Below are 6593 nucleotides of genomic sequence, written 5' to 3' on the forward strand. Positions count from 1 at the left end.
TGCTTCAGAACCAGAGTAAAAACTATTTTGCTGAAGTCCATGCCTTTCAAAATTACTGATTTTTTACATTAAAGCCACAAAATGGAATACCTATATCTTCATTACTGTTGCACATAATTTTCCCCCTAAAAGTATTAATAATAAATATATAGAATAATCAATAAGATGAAGTCTCTTGGCTCTTAAAGGACCAATCACTCTCCTAATAAATCACCTCAGATGATAACTTTGTTTCATGTAATCTCTTTATGTATCTTGTCTTGTTTAGTCTATGTTAATTATTCTATTTATTTTAATATCTTTGTAAACTTAAAATTTATTATATGTATTCTTATTTATTGTATCTTTTGGTAGTTTTACTATTTCTTTGAAGAACTTAAGTATGTTTAAATTAAATTCTAGAAATTTTATTTTTTGTGTGTAAGTGTGTGTGCATGCGTGCGCGTGCGTAATGACGAACAGATTGAACAAGGAATAAATAAATACAATACAATAATAAAATTAGTTTTGTTTCGTTATATGTCTGATCATGTGTACTGCCTCCTTTCTGAGACTTACAAAGTATCTGTGCGACAAAACCCTTTTTCTAAGACTGTAGCTACACATCAGCCAGAATCTTAATCAGAAGTGTAGTAACATTTATTATTAAGTTGACCATATCTTGATTTCTCCAAACTCGAACGCTGACTGAATAGGCTATAAATATTTATCTTTCAGACCAATATTTCACGGGTTCAGGTTGCTAAGCTTAACAATTCTGTACAAGTCATAACTGCCCAGTTTATGAAAAATATATTTCTATTAAATTTTAAGTGACTGATAGACATCAAAATAATTGTACATTTAAGCAGGCTCTCCCAAGGTATGTTGTTAACTTAAAAAATTGAAAGTATTTTATGAATTATGTACTAATTTTGTAATGTTTATTTAGTTTTTTAGAATAAAACAGCTAAACTTTAAATTTTTTTTACTTTCTATGATAAAGGTTAGAATTATTTTAAACAATTTTCATAATATGTTACTGCACTGTCTTTATTCCTTTTTGCCTTAATGGCTTTAGTATACCACTTGATTGAACCTTCTTTAACAACTGTGTTGTTTTTTTATTTTGCTGTAGAACTGTGTGCAAGTGAGCTCTATTTTTTTTTATTAGTAGGTTACTTTATGACGCTTTATCAACATCTTAGGATATTTTGCGTCTGAATGAAATGAAGGTAATAATGCTGGTGGAATGAGTCTGGGGTCCAACACCGAAAGTTCACCGCATTTGCTCAAATTAGGTTGAGGGAAAATCCTGGAAAAAACCTCAACCAGGTAAAGGCTGGTTCACAATAAACCGGGAATGGAAACTACAAAGAGAACGAGAATGGAAATAATGTTAAAATAACTGTATTTAAATGTGAGCATTCACAATTAACTATTCACAATTCTGCATTACCAAATAATGAAGGATGGATAGAACAGAATTCTTGCACGGAAATATCATATGTACTTCGGTACATCATTATAACATGATATGCGTAAGTAATCACTTAGTGATTCAAGACGGCGCTCATACCATCAGATCCCGGCCACTTAGTCACTCGTCATGAGTACACTTCTGTACACAGTACGTTGGACATTGTGCCATTGTCACATATTATGTGACACAGTACATGAGGATAGGCCACCAAAGGGAAAACTGAGAGGTAGAACTTAAACTGAGGGAATTCTATCCGGCATCGGAACTGGAATCCAGTGTGGCTTAGTGGATAAAGCGTCAGCATGTAGAACTGAAAACTCGGGTTCAAGTCCTGGTGCCAGAGAGAATTTTTCTCTGTTCTATCCATCCTTCATTAGACAGAGTCATTGCTCAGGGTGCACCATAGGAGTCTGGTCTATGCTACACCTGTGATGAGAAGAGATGTTGATAGAGATTTGTTGGGATGCCACAGATGAACCAGAGCTCCTGGAAAAAACCCCCGTGTTATCTGGACCATGGGCTTGTCCAATACAAGTTATAAATCGGGGGCACACCAGGGATCGAACCTGGGTCCACAGGCTTATAAGTCAAGCACTCTAGCCACTAGACCATCATGGTGGCTACTCATATAAATAATATTCATAAGTACTGATATATGGTTTTTGGCCTATTATGTTTAAAGTGTAAATAGTGCAAAATGTTATAGTTTATATTCTACATCAATATCTCCTGTCCAAGTCTGCACTGTTAAAGTTCTCTAGACAGAATTCCAAATTGGACAAATCTTGGTACAGTCTAGCAAAATGCCCGTTATTTCTAGCTGTTCACATAATAGTTTTCACAATAGTTTTCTTATACATCTTATTTCGTAGTCTTAATCCATTTCTAGTATTATTTTTTAATTTCTTAGGTTTATTCGTTTGTTGAAAATACTTTCCTTCGTTAGCATGTTTTTACATCTTACCAATATTGGTCTGTTAATCCCCTTTCCAATTCTATAAGCTTCTTCTATTTGAGCATGACTCACATCCAAATGAAACATCTCCCAACACAACTTATACATTGTCTCGTATGTTTCTAGCTCTTGTTCTCGTCCTAGTCCTGTTTCCGTTATGCCAAAAACTACCAAGTTCTTTTTCCTCTGATTCACTTTCATATCTATATATATAATTTGAACTGGTAATGGAAATTACGAGAAAACGGCTGAACGGATTTTAATAAATGGCCCCTCATTTTGAAGCTTGGAACCCAAAGTTTTTCGGAAAAGTAGTAGTTTTCAGTGAAATGTCAATTTTCCTACATTATTTTCCTATTTTCCAAAATCCATCTGTTGTCAGTTTTGAGAACTAATTTTATCGAATCACGGCCGACTTCATTGAATTTCAGAATAAAACACACACTACAATAAACAATAGGCTATTACACGAAGGCCATGACCTGCAGGATTGCTAACATATTTAGAGCTCAATTCAATTTGTTATTAAAAACTGATTCTGCAGGGTATAATAATTTTCTGAGTACAGATGTGTATTGGATATTCAAAACTACGAAACTTGAGGTGGTTTGATGACATTATTATCATTAGAAATTAAATATTATTATAGTTAATATCATGATGCATCTATTTTTCATTAATTGTACATAATATTGATGCTATATTGATGACATTAAAGTGAAACGTTTTGAGGTTATGTAAGTAAATGTAGAGAATATCTTAATTTAGATCTTCATTTCTATAATTTACTGAGTGGCTGCTATACATAACTACAAAACTTAAGTAAGATAATAATATTGTTATTAAAAATCAAATATTTTTATACTTATTAGTCCAGTGGGGTTTGGTCTTTTTCATATACTTAATGGCGGTGTAGTGTAGATATTGATATGTGTCATTGTCTTCAGTATCGGCTCGAGAGAGCGCAAAAATTACAGTTCCTAAGGAAAGATAAAAAGGTATTACTTACTGATAAAATAAGAGGCATAGAAAATTTTGTAGTCTCCAGATCATTTCAGCAAGATCTCTTAGTAGGTTAAAATGATTTTACGCTCTACATTTCAAGTTCTACATGCAGCAGCTATACGAAAATGCTATTGTTCGAAAGCTTAGCAAACCTGACTTTTTTTAACTTTCGCCTACAATCCACAATAACCTGAAATAGCTACTGCTATCGTCCTGAAATTGATACTTGCATTTTCGCGTTGAAACTCAAAAACTGAAGTTGGATTGGTTCAAGAGAAAGTATTTGGCCTAAAAAAATCCATTCAGAGGGAGTATGTTTCATCACAGTTTACTATATACAGTCTCGAAGCTTGAGTTTTGAGGGTGCTAGAAACAATAGACTGTGACGGTATTATTTTGCATTGCCTGTAATGAGGCGATATTAGCGATCCTAGTGGTGAGCAACTATCTAATGTTTGCATATTTACTACGTATTGAGCTTCGCGACTGTATATACTAGACTGTGGTTTCATCATTATGGAAGCAAATAACTATTAAAAAGACAAGTATTCTTCATTGAAAATAAATCTGAAAAATTTTTATTTGAACGTCTAACGAACTTAGTTTGCAGCAGCATTTGCTGCACAAGCCACTAGTTATATTTTAATGTACTCTTTATTTGCTCGTTTTCCTCCTGCAACACTTCCATCTTATTAACTTCCTCGATGTTAGCTTTCATTTCCATTTTGATGTTTTCTAATTCCATTGTTCACGAGTTTTATTACTAGTCTGTCAGAGACCTCAGTGCATTAACTTCACACGACCAGAGAACTGCTTCACACACGTATATCTCGATCGCTGACTCATGTAGGACTAATAATAATAATAATAATAATAATAATAATAATAATAATAATAATAATAATAATAATAATAATGATATAGATATAGATACTTTATTACGGATGATACCGTTTCTCTTCTTTACATTTTAACGTGATAATGATGTTGATTATGATAATAAATTAATAATAATAATAATAATAATAATAATAATAATAATAATAATAATAATGCAATGAATTGTAAAGAAATTAATTATAAGCTATCTCAGAAAATTGCATATTATTATTATTATTATTATTATTATTATTATTATTATTATTATTATTATTATTATTATTATTATTATTATGTGAATTTCCTTTTCTAATTTTTCTGCAAGAAAAAAATTATACTTGGCTTAATGATACGGATTTATATCAAGTATCACAAATTATTGAGCATTTGGGGACGTCGGACTATGTGACATACGTCCAAAATTACTGATTTTTGGTAAAATATGTTTCATATGTAGAGAGTGCAACTGCTGGACATGTCTTTGGTATGATCCTATTTGTTAAGAGTACTACTGGGTGAATTATTATTATTATTATTATTATTATTATTATTATTATTATTATTATTATTATTATTATTATTATTACATAGTGTTTTGCCCATGGGCAGGCCTTTCACTGCAAACTCAGCATTCTCTAATCTTTCCTATTTTCTGCTTTCCTCTTAATCTCAGCATTTGATCCACATATCTTGATGTCGTCTATCATCTGATATCTTCTTCTGCCCCGAACTCTTCTCCCGTTCACCATGCCTTCCAGTGCATCCTTCAGTAGGCAGTTTCTTCTCAGCCAGTGACCCAACCAATTCCTTTTTCTCTTTCTGATCAGTTTTCAGTATCATTCTTTCTTCACCCACTCTTTCCAACACAACTTCATTTCTTATTCTGTCTGTCCACTTCACACGCTCTATTCTATTCCATATCTACATTTCTAATGATTCTATCCATTTCTCTTCATTTCGTCGTAATGTCCATGTTTCTCCCCCATACAATGCCACACTCCACGCAAAGCACTTCACTATTCTCTTCCTTAGTTCTCTTTCCAGATGTCCGCAGATGATGTTTCTTTTTCTATTAAAAACTTCTTTTGTCATTGCTATCCTCTTTTTGACTTCCTGGCATCAGCCCATGTTACTGCTTATAGTTATTATTATTATTATTATTATTATTATTATTATTATTATTATTAAAGTAGCGTTAAGACTTTTTGTTATACTTTATCGGACACTACTCAAGCATCATTAGGTTGATTTATGGAGATTTTTTTACCAAAGAGACGGGACAACAGCAATGTTAACTTACTGTTGTGGATTTTATTCCAGATTGTATGGACTTACAAGAAATAACATAATGCACCTAGTAGGCCTATTTCGATTTGTAGAAGTTAATGGCATTAATTGTTCACATTCGGCTAGGAATCTAAAGCAGCTGTCAAAAACTGGGTTCGATCCTTCTTGAAGATAGATATTTTTCTCTAAATATAGGCCTATCAGAAAATTAATGTCCTAGATGTGTAAATGAATTAAATTTCAGGATTTATATTTATTTGAAGTTCGGAATACCGTTATACAGAGGAGAAATTATCACATTATGCGATATGCAATATGGACAAATATCTGTAATCTCCACAGTTGCTGTTAAGTTTTTACGTTAAGAGGGGAAAAAATGGTTTCAAAGTTACTTTAGAACAGTGAAAGCGACTTTCGTCAATAATTTGATGTGTCTCTCAAAAAATGAAAAGAACTTTACAGCTATGCTCTGATAGAGACTCTATTGATATCAGAGTGTTCTGAGACCAGACAGATGATGAACAAATGCTCGACCGAGCAGGACCGAGTCAGAAATCTGCTGAGCCAAGTGGAGTAGTCGACCGAACTGGACAACGCAGCAACATAATATGGTGAAAGAGACAACATTAGTCCGTGGGAAGCACAAGCCACGAAGCAAGAATAAGTGATGTCAAGGGAAGGTGCGGATAATTTTCAGAGAAGACGTCAGGATACGACAAGAAGGAGGAAAGAAGAAATAATGCTTTCTTCTTCTTCACCATAAGGCAGTCTTTTATCGCTAACGGGTATAATTAAGGGCCAATAAAGTTAACATCTAAGAAGTTGGTGCATGAGCGGCATAAGTAATAAAAATGTCATAAATTAAAAGACACATAAAATTAACGTATTGTAATATAATAATTTGGTGATGTAATGATGGTAAATCGTGTTTAGTGTGATGAAAGTATGTTTAGAAGAACTTTCGTATAGAGATCAGTTAGGAAGTTTAAGAATTGAAACGTATGA

The sequence above is a fragment of the Periplaneta americana genome, chromosome 9 (assembly GCF_040183065.1).
Source record: "Periplaneta americana isolate PAMFEO1 chromosome 9, P.americana_PAMFEO1_priV1, whole genome shotgun sequence".
In the NCBI taxonomy this organism is placed as follows: domain Eukaryota; kingdom Metazoa; phylum Arthropoda; class Insecta; order Blattodea; family Blattidae; genus Periplaneta; species Periplaneta americana.